Genomic DNA, 18,028 nt, shown 5'->3' on the forward strand with positions numbered 1-18,028 from the left:
GAAAAGACAATCAGGAGAGCAGAAGCAGCTTAGAGATCTTAGGGCAGTCAAATACAGATCTCGTCTGGAACAAGTTAGAATATGGAGGGATTTGCTCTTCCTGCAAATGCTAGGAAACCGATACATTTTTGTCTCCTTGAGGAGAACGCAGCAGAACAAAGACCTGCATTTACTCTTTCTTTAATATTCTGCAGCTCAGATCTTCAGTGTCCTGTGAGTTCATTATTTGTCTTTATCTGCTAGTTTATGCAAGGTACTACTGTGAAATACAGGAATCAGTAGCTAAACACTTTAGTAATTTGTTACTAAATAAGTATCTCATTCTTGACTATGCTGTTTCCCCTTGTTTACAGAAAAGAATTAACTACTGTTGTGTAATTCACTTAAGATGGTTATGCTGGAGTTACCAAACACCTTTCTTTGTTGGAGAAGGCCCTATCACAGGGCAACAGTGACAGGATAAGGAGTAGTCTGCAACCACTTGCAAAGACAGGATCTAATACAGCAAGAAATTGCGTCACTAGTATTGTTTGCAAACAGGAGTCATTAGATTTGACTGTGAAGTGTTTTTAAATGTGCAAATCCTTTAATAAGAGATTTTCAAAATGCCTATTGCAGTTTATTGAAAACTACCCTCTTTTGAAATTCGTAGACTGAATATATTGCTTTTGTAATTCAAAACATTAGGCAAATTTGTTTTGTTTTGTGTTAGGAAATATTAGAGCCATACAAAAGTGATATGAAAGCTTTAACTAGAAAAGGTTTAGATTTGTGATGCAAATGAATTCATGAAAATGATCCACGTGCAGTAGATGAATAATGGAGCTAAGTTATTGGAAAGTAAAGATAATAACAGTATCTCTGGGATCTCATTGTTCAAGAACTGCCTATAAATATAGTGCATTACTGCTCAAGCATTACCAGGTTATCTCCATATTGCTCAAATTTATGTGAAAGTCTTTTCAGTGTCTCTAGAAAAACGGTATGAGAGGAACGGGCTATTTTGACTTTTGGTTGTTCACGTTTGCCACGTACAATGCAGATTGAAAAAAAATAATCAGAGTTACATTGCAAGAGTCAAGTAACGTGGTTATTTAAAAATGAGCTTGAGACAGGATTTCTTTGTTGATCATTCCCTTCAAATCTATTGTAATTAATCAGGAAATTCAATTGAACTGTGAAATGAAATAAGTGAAGAGAAACCTCCTTTGTAGCCTCTGCAATCCCTAACAAACCACTGACCTCTTGATATTACTTAAGTGAAAGCTGTTCTTCCATTTACAAACCCTGCTACTTCTACCTGTATTTTGAAGGAAAGATTGAAGAGTGTGTTGGACCCTACCTGCCAAGGACAGTCAAAGAGGGACTGTGGCAGTAGCCAGGAGTGAGAGTCTTAAAGCACAGGGGTTGTCCGTCTCGCCTTCATCTGAAGAGGAACAGCTGCGGCAATATCCCTCTTCCAATGGTTGTTTTATGAAAAATAATTTTTAGTAGAGTCTGAAGTGTTCATACATTAAGATAAATGCCCTGACCACTTTCCCATCCTGTAGTCCATATGTTCTAAATTTCTCTGTTGTGCAGTGGGATGATTGCAGTACAATGGTCTCCAACCAGTGGCAGCCTACAACTGGTTAGCCACGATTTTCTTTTCCTGATAAGAGATGCAGTAATAAAGTTTTCAGCAGAGAAAGTAAGTGCATTTTAATTTTCTATACTCAGCTGTATGATCATATTAACTACAGAATTATTGACCAGGAGTGTGCTCAATAAACCCATATTCTCCTCATCTGGCTGTTTTTTTTTAAGGAAAAGTATCAGTTTTGCTTAGTTTTTTGGAGAAAAGCTGCTTTCAGGGATGAACTTCAGACGGTATACTGCAAATGAAGCCTATCCTCAGCCATCAGTGAAGTGCGATTGCAGCCTTTCCCTTTGGCCAGGTGTCTCATGTTGACAGCAAGCAGCTCTGCTTGCTGTGCTGTACTGGGTGCTTTTGTGCCTGGCATGGGCCATTGTGACAACCTAGGTTTGGATTTAATAATGGGAGATGGCACTTAACAGTTAGTAGTCACAGAATTTATTTTTATGATATTCTGTTCTTTTTCAGTATAGCACTATATGGCAAGGACATTTGTTCTTTCCGAATATGATTAGGTGAATTCTCCACCTTTTGTAAGGCTGAAACTGCAGATATTTTGGGCTGTATATGTGAGCCTGTATTCTTTAGGGAATAAGTATAAGACTCTGCAAAAACTCCAGCTAATAAGCAGTAAATTTATCTGGCAAGTTATTGTTCTTTTCCCTTGGTTTATTCTTAGGCTACAAAACTTAGTTTAGAATACGAATGGAGAACAACAGATTCCCTTGACTCTCTTGCACCCCTCTCCATGCTATGAAAGAGTTAGCACTGAATATAGTTGTCCCTGTTTCAAAAGAAAATATTGGCCAGTCTATCATCAGGGAAAGCAGTGTAGATCATGTGAGAGTTTCTTTTGATAATTTTGCTTTAGTATGTATCTATGCGAGAACAGGGTTTTTGAGGCAAGCTGGTAGTCTCCAGCTCCTGAAGTCTTACTGGTATCAGCCATTAGTAAAGTCAACACTTACTGCACCTCTAGTAATGCTCCACATTCTAATCTCTTTTCTGTTTATTCAGGGACTTATTTGTCCTGAAATAATTTGAAGAAGTTGAAGAGGGTGGGTATTTTCTTTTTGAGCCAGAAAGAGAATAAATAATATAACCACACTTTAATATAACCAAATATTAGTGTGAAAGAATGCCTTGGTTTATCAGGGGAAAGTGTTACAATGATATGGACTGTATGCAATAGAAAGTGAATGTAACATCATCTTACTGCTTGATTACCTCTGTCTGACTCCCTCTAACTGACTCAATTTTAATTACTATCTCCTTGCCTCTTCACTTCACCATCAAATTTCTGTTTTAGCAAATATTTAACAAATATTTCAGTGTTCCTGCAATGTATCAATTTGGCTATACCGGAACTGGTTTATTTATCTGTAGAAGCAATATGACGGAGACAGATGAGCAACTTGTTGTATGAAAAGGTACTTCAGGCTGTTTACAGGGATATTATTGTAATGCTGGTCTGTGAGTGTGGTTTGTTTGGGTTTTGGGTGGTGTTTTTTTTTTGTTGTTGTTGTTTTGGGTGGTGTTTTTTTTTTTTTTTTTAACATATCTACCTGTATGCTGTCCTCTCATGCAACACATTGGGACTCACAGACCATCTGATAATGATGTCTGACTTATGTCAGCTTAAGGACACTTTCAAGTGAGCATTCTAGAAAACCAAACATCAATTCCAAAAGTTGATGAATTCTGTTTATAGCTACTTTTTTTCTCCTGAAAAATAAGTTACATCATTGTCATGGTTTAGGCCGAGTCGGCCAATGACCAGCAACAGATGCTCTCCCCCCACCTGTCGCTCCAAGGAGAGGAAGAGGAAGGATAAAGAGATTTATGAGTTTAGAAGAAACTAAATTACTTTAATGAAATGTCCAACGGGACAAATAACAAAGTTAGCCGACCTCGATTGTTATAGCAATAAGTACAAGCAAGAGTCTCTCTGCATACCATTCCTTGGTATTCACTATAAACACTGGTCTTATCACTCTGAGAATGAAGTTTTCTTCACAATATACTGTTAATTTCAGAGTTAGAAGAGGCCTAGCTATGAAGTAAAATTACTGAACAGAGTTGGTTCTGTTTTACCTCAGACCAGGGCAATCATAATCTTACATTAAGTAGCTTCTTGAAGTGTAGGAGGGGGCAAAGAAATTTTTTTTTTTTTAGATGGAAATCTCTTTCTGGCTATGCTTCTATTCATTCTCTCTTTACACAGAAATGCCATTTTAGCGCTCCTTCTTTCTCCTTCTCTAAAACATAATCATGGATGGGTTGTGTGGCTCTAGTAACCCAACAGAAAAATATAGAGGTAAATTCAAGAAGAAGCCAGAATGCTACTGGCCCAGAAAGCACTCCACATGCTTCACTTTATTGTTTATCCCTCCCTCTTTTCATCTTAGACTTACTGGAAAGTGCTTTCACGTGTAGAGTGTTTTCAGATGAGTTAAGGCACGTCAAAGCCATGTCAAAAGGGTATACTTAGAATCTGTGTGCTGAAATGGCTTTCTTACCATTTTAGAGATTTGGTTGAGGTGCTGTGAATGTCTATTCTTTATTACTATGTCTCAACCTTATTCTTATCTCAACATTATAGAATATAAAACGGCCGGGACCAATAGGACATGCTATGAGCTTGGTTGTTCACCGAGTGCTGTAATATGTAAGAACTTTATGTTTGGTCTCACATTTTAATATATAGACATAAAAAGTTAATTTAGTTCAAGTGCTACAAATATCCATATTCTCAGCTGTTCTTAAAATGTAGTTTAAAAAAGAATAAACATGAAAAAATTAATGCAGTGTTAATAAACCAGTCATATGCTATTTAGAATAATTTGTTTCATTTATTTTCATGCTTATCTTTTATTAAGTCTTTTTCCATATCTGATGCAATTAGAGCCTGTGTATAATAGCTCAGTTTTGTATTTTAGTGATGCTGTTAATATATGACACATACTTGCATCTTAGCCCCTATTTGTCTCTGTATATGCTAAGACAGAAAGACTTGTTGGGTTACTGTGTGATTAAATGCTGAAATGTCTGTCCTACAGATCTGTTCAAGACTGTAGGTTTATTAAAATATTCGGTGTAGATTAAAACATCATCATATGATAAACTGCAGTAACTATCTCAGAATATTAAGTAAATGCAGATAAACGACACATTATCTAGGTGTATATGTAGAGAAAAAATAATTTCAATAGTTTTCATCACCAGTTGTGAAAGGAGAAAAATGCTTCATGGTACTTTAGATAATGCAGTTCTGAAACAGACCTTGCTGCCCCACTTCAAGCATAATCCATATAATGGCTATATTGCAGTGAGGATAAGATCATTTTATAAGTACCATAAAAGTGCAATCTGCCATGGTTTCCCGGTTTTTCCCTTTTCCAGCTTCTTTTTTTAAATCAGACTTAAACTACTGCTGGGAGTCTATTTATCTGTGCTGCATCAAAGATAGATATTTTGGGTTAGTGAGAACAAAAAACCCTACAGGTAGTAATTGCTGCTCTTATGAACAGTTAGCAAAGAGCATCTCATTCCTCCAAAAACAACAACAACAAAAAAAAGAGGTTATTTTCAGGCACCTTTGCAAACAACCATCATCCTAAACTATGTATTTTAATAAGGGAAAGAGCATATGTGATTAGAAAGATATTTACCTCAATGGTCAAACAGATTTGTTATTATGTTAAAAACCACTAGTGTTGACAAGGACAGCTTTAGAAAGCAAGTATTGTTCCATTTTAATATCAATTGTGGCATTTATTAATATTTTAGAAGCCAGGGAGCATGTCTTTAAAAATCAAATGCTATAAGAAATCAGTATGTTACCAAGTGCTTCCTAAAACAGACATATGGTTTAGCTATGTATGGTCTAGCTGTGCCATTTATTTGAAACATGTACACAATGTATTTGTTATCAACGTGTCCAGATGCAATTAAATAAATGGTGATGTAGGAAAAGTGCTTTTCAAAGCACTAAGGATGAGGTCTGAAGCTCTTTTTTATATATGCTCATTAACAGAATAATTCTAATGAGGGTATCTATAACTTTCCATAGCTACATGTCACCTTGATAAATAAGGGTATTGGTCCATCCAGCGTTTTTTAGGTGTTGTTCTGCCTCCTCCACTAACTTCTGCAGAAACTTGTGAGTTTGTGATACCTGTTGTGTTTGTCTTCTAAGGATCAGCATGTTTTCTCTAATTCAGGCAAGCAGGGAAGTCTGTGATGGAAAGTTATTTACCATTGCTGTTACCTTTAACAAGTAGTAGTGAGAAGGTAAGAGGGAAAGGGAGGCATTGAGACAGGTGTGGGAACGTGATTTGTTTCTATCACTCTGCTAACCCAGCCAAACACCTTTATTATTGTACTGTCTTTCTCCGGCCATTCATACCAGTCCATAAGAGTAACAGTTGTTGTAATAGTGCTTATTCCATTTTTAAAGAGTTAAGATTTCACAAATGTAATTTCTTTTTTTGGTTGCAAACAGTAAAAATATACAAAGCAATAATAGAATGGAGGCTCACCTGGTCATGATCTATCTTCACAAAAGATACATGACACATCTATGTTTCATCCCATGTGTAACCATGATACTTTCCCTCTGCAGTACAAACTTCCACAGCCCAAACTTATAATTACTGCAACTCTTTCACCTATAGAGCTGTCTACAGACTTGAGATGCTCAAGAAAACTTATTTCAAACTCTGGACAGGAGGCACAAAACCAGAAAATAGCAGGAAGACTTTCCAAAATGAAAATATTACATTATAAGCTTTGAAATCATATTGAAATTCATTTAGTTTGAATGAAAGAAGTGCAGCAAATAGTATAGCCTTCAGTCACTACAAGGTAGTGGTGTATTCTGAATATCTGACAGCAAAAGACGACCAGTTTCAGAGGCAAGTCACGGAAGAGCATGCATTGTACTGATGCTTCAAGTAGGAGTAACATTTTTCTTCCCATTATACATGATTTTTCTTAGATATTTGTTAGCTTGTGTCAGGGAAATGTGACTGTTTCACACGACGAGGACCTGTGCTAGCCTGAAGGCAGTTTTAGAGGCGTCTGAGTGTACATTAGATTTCTGCACAAAATTCAAATGGAGTAAGACACATTAGGTTTTTAATTTCCTTTGCATACTCCTGGAGGGCCATTGGCGTACCGGTGCAGAATTATGTTGAAAAGCTGTCTTTCAAAGTGATTTTGAGAAGGTACCTGCTATGGCAAAAAAACCCCTCCAAAGTAAAGGCAACTTTTCAACTTTCTTCACCAGTTAACGGTGGCTGAATCTCAGAAGGTGGTTACGCTGAGTGTTACTCTCTTCAAGGAGTTTTTATGGAGCTTGAGGTCTGCCACCACTGACGTGTGTATCTCAGGGTTGTGTTTTGACCAGACTGATGTGAGTCATTTACAGGTGGGTAGATTGGTTAGGTGGCCCTTTGTATTCATGGATCACTTTTCTAGGAATTCCTTCAGAGCACTGACACAGTGTGACCTTTAAGTACATTCAAGATTCCAAAACGTGCCCTGAATGAGTGCTGCTTCCATAGTATGCCAGTGTGCAGGGATGCTTGAGTGCATCTTGGAGACAACAAAAAGTCCTGGCTACAGCCAGGTTTGATCTTGACTCCTTAGCCCTACCTTTGGACTGAGTTGTGCTTGTGTCAATAAGATATTTGTCTAACCAGTAATGAGTTATGGACCCTACCAGTATCACATTAAGAATCTCTTCAGCTTTTTGTTGGACATATAACTCTTCTGATTCTTTCTGGTTTTGCATCCATAGTTGAGTGGGGAAAACAAACAAAAAACTCTTTAATTGGTTTAATTTTTACAGGAAATATAGTTTGTTTCAGATTTCTATTATTACTTGTGCCTAAATTCTAGCTTATTTCACTGATAACTTATCTGTGTGTTAGGGCCAGAGTTTAAATGTTCCCCAGCCATTGTCTTAATTTCCACAGATTTTTCAGTTCCACTAGAGATTTAACTTTTCCCTTATTCCATCCAGGATTTTATTAGGTCATTTTATTTCTACTACTGCATCCTTTTCCAGCAATCAGTAAGAGGCAGGATGTTGGATAGGCATGCTTTTCTCAGGATATGAATTTTGGCCAGAGCCTCAACATAACAAAATAACTGAATCCAAATCAGCTTGGACCAATGGTTCTGAAAGATACAGTTCCCCATCTGTGACTTCACTTCTATTTCCTGTTCCCTTCCAGCTAAAATGCCTTCTGAGGAGACAAATTGTAGGGGAGCTATTATCCATTCTAGATCATCTACACTGTTAGGTACTTAATACCGAATCTTTTACAGGTATGAAGTTGTATGTCATAAAAAAAGGTAAATGAAACATGGAAACAGCACACTTTCTTCTCTGGTTTGTAAAACCGAGCAAATAGGCTTTGCATAAGAATTATTTGACATGTTCATAACTACAGTGAGGTGCCTTGTTGCTTTAACTGTTTTACATTTCCATTCTTTCTAATAGAATCCTCTTTGGAGGATCCTTTCTTGAAATGACAATCAAACAGTGAGTGAATTCTTGGCCTCTTGGAGTGAAAACCAAAGCTCTGTTTATTTCAGTGTCACTACCATTCTGTGCTGTTTCGTGGGCTGACAGCCAACCTTCAGATGTCTGTGGCATTCCACATTGCAGATTTCTTAGCTTCTTGTGACTGTCCCGGGTTTGGCTTAAGAAGTGAAGAATCAACCCTACAGATTTTTTTTTTTGCAGTGACCTAGTGGGGAAATAACCCAGGCAGTGGACCAGAAGTTCTTGATATTGGGGATGTTTCTTGATACTGGGGGTGAAAAGGCGTGTGTTGGAGAAAGGTAACTCATTGGGATCTGAAGTTCTTTCCCTGCTTTCTGTTTAATAGGAATAATATCACTCCTGCTAGTGACTTCAATTTCTGAGGAACATACTTTTGCTGACATGAATCACCTTGTATCCTTTCAGCAGCCTGCAATATTCTCTACATTTTGGAATGTTACAAACAAAATCTCCCAAATTTCTTTGGCTGGAAGGATCTTTTAACATCTGTTGTAATGTAACCTCTTTAGTTACGTAGACAAAAAAGATCTGCTAAAACTGTGAGCTCTTGCTGCTTGAGTGATTTGAAACTCTTGGTCTCATAGCCAGTTTCCACATTCTGTCTTTATAAATACTGATGAACTGAATTACAGTGTGGTCTGCCAGGCCGATCTGAAACTGCTGTGCTAGGAGCTGTACAAACACATAGAGGATAGCTTCTCATTCAAAGAACTTGCAATTGACTATTTTGTTTATTGATAAATGCATAGATGACATTACTTGTCCAAGGTTATTCATCTGGTCAATGAAGAAGCTGTGTAACCCCAGTTTCCACTCCAGTCTGGTATCACGGAAATGCCTAACCATTAACCATTTTGTTACCTCCCAAAATGAAATATAATAAAAATAAAACCTTTATTTGGCCTTTTAAGTGAAAAGATCCCATTCACTACCAGTCTCCAGACTGGTGATGAAGACGTAGCCGTGCCTCTCTGGAGTCCTCCATCCACCATATATCTTGTCTTTGCTCTTTTAACTCTTTTTCTTCTCATCGTGACATTTTTAGGCTATCACTTGTGTTTACTTTGTGTTTACTTGCTGCAGTTCTTTGGTTTTGTTTTATTACTGTGGCTGGATGATACAGCTTTCTTCTAGCCCCAAAGAAAGTATTTGCCGTCTTGTTTGCATAATTCTGTTTCAATCTTTTCTCTTGGTTAGTATTCTGTTCCTCAGTGGAGCTCTGTACCACCTAATGGATTTCTGTCTGAAAAGGTGAAACAAACCTGTAAGTGAATACAGATTTGCATTCAGCAACCCCTCCTTTGCTAACCTGGCTTTTCACCCCAATTTAATCTCTATGAAAGACCAGTCTTTCTTCCTACAATCTCAAAAATAAAGTATGCAGACATTTTTTGCACTAGATAAGTTACCTTGCAAAAGCAGGTTAAATTTTGTTTCTTGAAGGGCATCATGAGCTTTCCATGATCTTGAGAAATCCCAACGTTAGCCATGGAGAGGATAAATCTATTGTTGCCCGAGACAATACAAGTAAAGAACTTAATAAACTCAAATGTTTATACTTTTGGGAATATATCCTAACCACCATAATTTTGCAAGATGATTTAGTTACCCCATGGCTTATTGATAAAATTAAAATGTTAAGCACAATTAGTATAAGCATCCTAATCTCTCTAAAGACTCTTTGCTCATAGTATTGCTTGGAGCCTGTGTAAAATCATAGAATCATAGAACCATAGAATGGTTAGAGCTGGAAGGAACCTTAAAGATCATCGAGTTCCAACCCCCTTGCCATGGGCAGGGACACCTCCATTAGAGCAGGTTGCTCAAAGCCCCATCCATCCTGGCCTTTAACACTTCCAGGGATGGGGCATCCACAACTTCCCTGGGCAACCTGTTCCAGTGCCTCACCACCCTCACAGTAAAGAATTTCTTTCTGGTATCTAATCCAAATCTCCCCTCTTCCAATTTAAAGCCATTACCCCTTGTCCTGTCACTATATTTCCTGACGAAGAGTCCCTCTCCAGCTCTCCCGTAGGCTCCCTTCAGATATTGGAAGGCTGCTATGAGGTTTCCCCGGAGCCTTCTCTTCTCCAGGCTGAACAACCTCAACTCTCTCAGCCTGTCTTCATAGGGGAGGTGCTCCAGCCCTCTGGTCATCCTTTTTGTCCTTCTCTGGACATGCTCCAACAGGTCCATGTCCTTCTTATGCTGTGGGCCCCAGCACTGGACACAGTACTCTAGGTTGGGGTCTCACGCAAGTGGAGTAGAGGGACAGAATCATCTCTCTCAACCTTGCTGGGCACAGAGGCAAATCTGATTGACCTGTAGTTCCTTGGGTCTTCCTTTTTTCCCTTTTTAAAAATGGGGGTTATATTTCCCCTTTTCCAGTCAGCAGGAACTTAACTGGACTGTCACGAGTTCTCAAATATGATGGGTAGTGGCTTGGCAACTTCATCCGCCAGTTCCCTCATGACCTGCAGATGAATCTCAACAGGTCCCATGGATTTGTGCACCTTCAGGTTCCTTAGATGGTGTTGAACCTGATATTCTCCTACAGCGGGCAGTTCCTTATTCTCCCAGTCCCTGCCTTTGCCTTCTGCAACTTGGACAGTGTGGCTAGAGCCCTTGCTGGTGAAGACCAAGGCAAAAAAGTTGTTGAGTACCTCAGCCTTGTCCATGTCCTGAGTGACCGGGTCTCCTGTTTCCTTCCAGAGAGGACCTACATTTTCCCTAGTCTTCTGTTTGTTACTGACATGTAAAACTAGTTTTCTGTTTGCTGCAGTAGTGGTCTGCGTCTGCCAAGGAAGTCTCAGAAACTAGGTGAGGTTTTTGACTGTTTTTTTTAAGACTTAGATAGTTTGAGACCAGGTCTCAATGAACAAATGCTATAGCTTCATGCCTGAATGCGTGGTAGGCAGCTAAGAATATAGCCCTTTTAGTCTCCTAAGTTTTGGTGGTGATGTTGGTCTTGAGTGATTACAATAACTGGATGAAAGGCGGAATGGTTATAGTGGGGTTTACCATGGCCGCAAACATGACATGAAGTAATGATGAATTTTGGTTTAGTTATGTGTGCTTTGATTAATGTTGAAATATCTCAAGTGTACTTGTTACTTACTAGTCTTTCAAATAGTTTCACTTTTCTCATGATACACAGATCATTAATGGCTAGCGGGAAGAGGGTCATCTTTCTAACTGGGACTTCTAAACTACTGATAGTAATTCACACATGGACTTTTACGCACTTAATAGTGCAAAAAGAGTCATTTTAATGGATAGATGTGAAAAAGGACCTCCTACCCTCTCATCTTTGTGGAAGACACTGTCAGCTTATGGATTCAGTGTAAGCTAAGTTCATTTGCTTATTTTTATCTGTTAACATAGTTAAAAAATGTGGACAAGCATTGGAATTTGTTGGAAGAATTCCAAAGGAAAATAATAGGCATAAAGAATTGTGTAAAAAAGATATCACCTCCATGAAATCTCACAAGTGAGAGCTTAATAACTATCACAAACATGGGACAGATTCAAGTCACTTTGGATGTTGTATTTTTATAGGAGGAAGGCCAGGTTAAACAGAGCTTGATGTAAAGGTGGTTTGACAGCAGTAGAAACTTCTGCTTAGTCTTCAGTGATTCCAGGGCTCACCTTTTTCTTAGTTTTCTAAGTGTTCAACAGCAAATGCCATCAAACCTTGAATAGTCTTAAAATAATAATACGATATATTCTGATGATATCTAAAATCCTTTCTATTTGTTTACCTTAGGATTCTGCTGGTGTGCTTTATCTTCTGGCTTTTATCCTCACATCTGAAACAAAAATATCAGTCTCAAACAAAGATTTATATGAAATGACTTTGCCTATGACAACAACCAGATCGTAAACGAAATGTGACAAGGCAGAGGGTGGATATTCTGGTTTAATAACTACAATTAATCAATCGATCAATCACTCTATGGCCCTAGGGAAAATGGTACATTATATGGATGCAGTTGCTTTATTTTATGATCTGTTGTGTTGCCCTTGGGGAACTTCAGGTTCTTCTATGTGATAATCATCTGCTCATAAATGACAGCGAATTTAAAATACCGCCTTTACAACTGCCCTAAATTGGTGGATCATCAGATTGGACCATATAGTCATGAGTCAGTGTAGATGATCTACACCTCTGTTCTATCCAAAGAGAGTAAGAGAAGTTTTGTCTAGGTTTTCTGAAAATTGATTGTAATAGGGCAAAGTAAAAATTAGTCCTTTTTAAGATTATCTTTATGATTATATACACTTAGTTATATGAATTGGTGAATATAGATAGAGAAATAAACTAGATGGATAACATAACAGAAAATCTATCCAGCTGTATTTTTTGCAGGAATCCTAATTTAGTCTGAATTGCAGGTATGGTTACGTTTTGTTCTCAATCTTAAACGTGGCCTTAAATCTAATTAATTTGTCTTTGAACTTGAAAAGTGGTTTCTTGCCATGCAGTATTGAAACCCTGCAGAATGAACTGAAAGGTAGGAGTGTTTTCCTGACAGTGAATGTTTTGACCCTTTGTCACTAATTCTAAACCCCCAGTTGTTTTAACATAACACAGATAGACTCTTTTGTTTGAATGAACCTTTTAGAAAACAGTCTGATTAAACAGTTCTGTCTGTATGTATCACCTGCAGCCTATTTTCTTCTCATTTGTTTTTTCTACAGCTTTTTCACAAATAATAGGATCTTTACCCCTTATTACAGCTTATCTATTCCTGCAGTTTTTTCCTTCACCTGGAGTAATAATCCTCTGTTTGCAGCACTGTCAGCATCCCTACAGTAACCAGCTGCGATGTCACAGAGAGAGCAGTGGATTATGATTTCTTTTAAAGAATATATAAATTTTTGAAACCAGTGTGTTTTCATGACCCAATGTACATATTAATGAGAAATTAGCCTTGTAGTTCATCTAGATAACAAAATTAAAATCTAGTTACTTTGAATGTTGTGATACATAAATAGAATGAAGGATTCTTCCCATAGTGTGAGCAATGTATTGTTGACAAGATGGTATCCTCAGTAATTCCAATGGTAAATTACTATTGACTTGCTATTATTTAGCTCTGATTTTAATATATTTAAAGGGTAGCTAACAAATATAAAGTCACAAACAACTGTTTTGATTCAAAGAAGCAAAAATAATGTAGAGTATGGAAGAATAATTCTGAACCATTCTAAGTTAGCACTCTTTTGTTTTCAGTAACACTAGTGTGTCTTCCCAAAGCAACTTGAAGTTATCTGCCCTTTAGTTAGAAGCACAGCTGATTTTTTTTAGGAGTTTATTTTCTCATATCTTTTCATAAAAGTATAGTGTGATTTGAAACACTAACCCATTCTGAATTTGTGAATTGGAAAATCTACACAAATCAGCATTTCAGAGGATAGTGTTTTGTTAGGATAAAGTAAGAAAACTATATTATGAAAAGTATATTAAAATATTTCATTTTCTTATTTCCCACTTCCATGGAATATAAAGCCCAACTGACATTTGAAACTCTCACTCTGAAGTTAAAACCAACAAAGCGTTACTGTCACCTGACAGTGAGTGGATCAGAAATTTAAGGTATTATTCATTGTCGCGACGGAGGGAAGACAGGGCCACTCAATATGAGTGATCAGCAAGCTTCGTTTATTGATTCACACAGTGGCCTTTTATGTTCTAACATAATTAGCTCATACATATTACAAAAGTTAAGCTCATGATTGGTTAGTTCTTAGAAAGATCAACTCCGCCCTTGGTTCCTTCTTTACAGTTACTTTCATCCTCTTTTCCCATGCCTGAGCAGCTGCAACCTCTCTGTTATCATACAACAATTATAGTCAAGGACGAGGTGTCTTTACCAGCCCAGTAGTTACGGGGGCTGAATCCGACGTTTCTCAAGCTTTTGCTCGGCCACCTGGATCATGTCTACGTGACCCTTCTCAGCTAGCCATTCTCCCACAATTCCCCCGTTTTTATTTTGAATGACACAGGCTTGGTTAAACATCCGTAACACAAGGGTTTTCATACAAGACAACATACAACTCACACAAAGCAACGCTATTAGTACAATGATTAAGACTAGCAATCCTGTCTGTAAAAGGTTTCTCAGCCATCCGGACAGACCCAACCAGTCTCCAAGAGCACCCCTATAAGGCACGTAGTAAATGGGGAGCGGGGTGTTGCTAGGCTTGCACAAAAGCTGGTCGTGTTGAGTGACCGAGCTAAAGTTATCCACACATTTTCTCGTGGGTCAAACATCTCGCTATATGGGATGGCTCTTATGCTTACAACTAAGGCAACTACTATAAAGCTTTCTATACCTAAATTAACCATTTTCTCTGTTTCAACTTCTAAGCAAATAGCATGCACATAATACCTAGGGGTTACAGACCCCACAGACTGTACAATTAATTTCTGTCTTTGCGACCTCGTGGTTCACACTCAGGCGCAGCGGTCTCAGTCCGTTGGTTTACGGTGATTAGTCGGGTCACCTTCAGCAGCGACTTCAGGGTGGTCGATGGCGGGCCTTACCCAACGGCTGGGAACCCAGATGGTACCTTGTCCCCTATGGTCCATCGTAGAAGGGGTGATTTGCGAGCAAGGGTCAATCCTCCTACTCCCGCGACCGTGGCGCTGCTCGCGTAGGTCGGCCATTGAGCTGGCCATTTCCGTGTACTGATTATAGAAACATCGGCACCAGTATCCAAAAGTGCGACAAGTGAGATGGTTTGGTCGCCGTACTGCACCGTAACCGATCGTCGTGGCCGTTGGTGCAGGCCGATAGTTAGCAAGGCCATTTGTCCTGTAGATCCAAAACCACCTTGCCCTCGAGGTTGCTCCTGCAGCGGTTGAAGGGCCCCCGCAAGATGTGGTAGGGGAATTAATTGCGCCACCTTGGTGCCTTTAGCGATGAAGAGCGGTGGGAATAACGTGTGGGCCATGATCTGGATCTCACCGTGGTAATCTTTATCAATCAGTCCCACCAACACATTAAGTCCCAGCATGGTGGCCGATGAACGGCCTATAAGTAGTGCTCCGACAGCTTGTCCATTGATACAGATCGGTCCCTGTGTGCCGGTAGCAATGCTGACAGGCTTTGAGTCCAACAGGGTACAATCTACTGCTGTTGCCAGGTCCAAGCCGAGGCTTCCGCTTGTGGCTGGTCTGAGCTGAAGAGATTGAGTGCTGCCGGATATGCAGCCGCTTTTTGTGTCGGCGCGGGGCGGCTTTTCCCGCTGAATCGTCCGTTTCCCGGTTTAGAAGCGCGACATGCAGTCTCATTGTGGTTGTCCGACCGGCAGTTTCTGCACCATACTGAGCCGGCGTTGCAGTTCCGTCTGATGTGTCCAGCAGCGCCGCAACGGTAGCATCGTGGGCGAGATGATTCACTAGCATTTAATCGTTGAACGGAGGCTTGCAAAGGAGCAAGGGCTGCAAGAACTTGACTCTGCGTAGCCTGCGCGTGTTCCTTTAAACTATTCCCTAGTTCCTTTACTGCCTCAACTAACATTGCCTGTGGCCCTACCGGTACCTGAGCCATCCTTTCTAGTCCTTCCTCGATAGTCCGTGTCCCTGGCAATATAGCTAAGATGTTGCGTGTGGCCGGATTACTATTTTGTATGGCACACTGCTTTAGTATAGTGCCTCTGAGATAATCGGGCACCCCGGCCGCCTGTATGGCGTCTGCTACTTGATCTATAAATAGACCAAATGGTTCCTCTCTTCCTTGCTTAATACCCATATATGAAGGGATTCCTTTTTTTTTTTTTTTTTTGAGTGAACGGCTTTTTTCTCTCTTTTTTTTTTTTTTTTTTCCAGCTCGGTTTGCAACGGGGCGTTAGCGACTGCCCACCATGGCTTTATCAACTTTTTGGCTGATTTATTATCGCATATAACTTCGTCAAACAATTTATCCTCATATTTACGCCATTCCTCGTGTTCAAAAACCGTATCTGGATTATCAAAGCAACCTCTCGCTACTCCATACGCTGATAACCCAGGCAACTCCCTTTTACAATCTATGCCCTGAACGCTCCGCTTTTCTAAAAAGCATTTGAGCAAATCGTACGCCGCTTGTCTGTTCATACCTTCGTTATCTATACCCTAAATGCTCCGCTTTTCTAAAAAGCATTTGAGCAAATCATACGCCACTTGTCTATTCATACCTTTGTCAGCGCGCTGTTGCAGCCTTTCAGACTTCGGCGGCGCGTAGCCGGCAGGACACTCTCTATAGGTGCTCCTGGGCGCGGGGACCTTTTCCTTTAATCCCTTTCGCTCTTGGGCGTGGGGACCTTTTCCTTTAATCCCTTTCGCCTCCTGCGCTGCTTACAGGACCAGCACTGAGACTCCGTTGACCGTGGCTCGCAGGTTCAGCCCTCTGTAGGGTCCCTGTTCGGGCGCCATTTGTCGCGACGGAGGGAAGACAGGGCCACTCAATATGAGTGATCAGCAAGCTTCGTTTATTGATTCACACAGTGGCCTTTTATGTTCTAACATAATTAGCTCATACATATTACAAAAGTTAAGCTCATGATTGGTTAGTTCTTAGAAAGATCAACTCCGCCCTTGGTTCCTTCTTTACAGTTACTTTCATCCTCTTTTCCCATGCCTGAGCAGCTGCAACCTCTCTGTTATCATACAACAATTATAGTCAAGGACGAGGTGTCTTTACCAGCCCAGTAGTTACGGGGGCTGAATCCGATGTTTCTCAAGCTTTTGCTCGGCCACCTGGATCATGTCTACGTGACCCTTCTCAGCTAGCCATTCTCCCACAATTCATGCTTTACCAGTTATTTTCCTCAAAGAGATCTTATGTGGTCACCAAAAAGAAAGCGCAGGAGGTATTTAATTTAATCAGTTTTCAGAGCGTTTTGATCTGAGCAAGAATCAACTGATAATTTGTAACATGGCATTCCAAATATGGAAAGAGAACAGCAATAATTGAGGAGCAAATAAAGGAATTAACCAGTCCAAAATAGTGTTTACTTTTCTGGAGTGTTCTTAAGCTTGCATATTAACTGTCCAAGAAATTGTCTGTATCATGAGTCATACTGCATGCGAGATGACCTGGCAGATTCGGTGCCAAATACTGTTTCTGTAGAATACATACAATTGCTTCAACTGGTGAGCAACCAGATGTGTCCGTCAGATGTTGGTAGACCGTCTTTGCTATGTGGTTCTTTCAATATAGTGGAAGCATATAGAGATTGATCCAAAATCCAAACTATTAGATTTAATAACTACCAAAACTCAGTATGTATGATACGCCAGTTTAAAAAAATTATGAACCAGATCAGGTAATCACAGTAGTTTTACTTCAATAATTTGAAATATATTTGAAAATATATACAATATGTTGAATAATTTGTGTTGAACACAAATTATGTTGATTTATGTCAAGAATGTGGTTTGGTCCAGGAGATCAGTGAGTAAACTGAAATAAATGGCAAACTGATTTTATTAGCTAAGGAGACATTGTCAGAGAAATGATGGTGAGCACTAGCAATAGTAGTAAAGGCCGGACTCGTCATTTCTGTGCATGGAATACACCAACTTGTGGCATATTAGAAAGACTTATTGCTGTATCAAGAACAAAAATTCAGTACTCAGGAGCATAAAACAATTTCTTTAACTTGCAAAACAACTTACCTGTGTTACCATGGTATTTGCAGATATAAGAAAAATACCTGAACTGAGAAGATAATTTGCAGAAAACTAGTTAGTTGATTATTTTAGCCCTTGGTTTTACTTGCTTTGCAAGTTGAACGTGTCAGTTCAGTGGTATGAAATTCTAACT

The sequence above is a fragment of the Numenius arquata genome, chromosome 8 (assembly GCF_964106895.1).
Source record: "Numenius arquata chromosome 8, bNumArq3.hap1.1, whole genome shotgun sequence".
In the NCBI taxonomy this organism is placed as follows: domain Eukaryota; kingdom Metazoa; phylum Chordata; class Aves; order Charadriiformes; family Scolopacidae; genus Numenius; species Numenius arquata.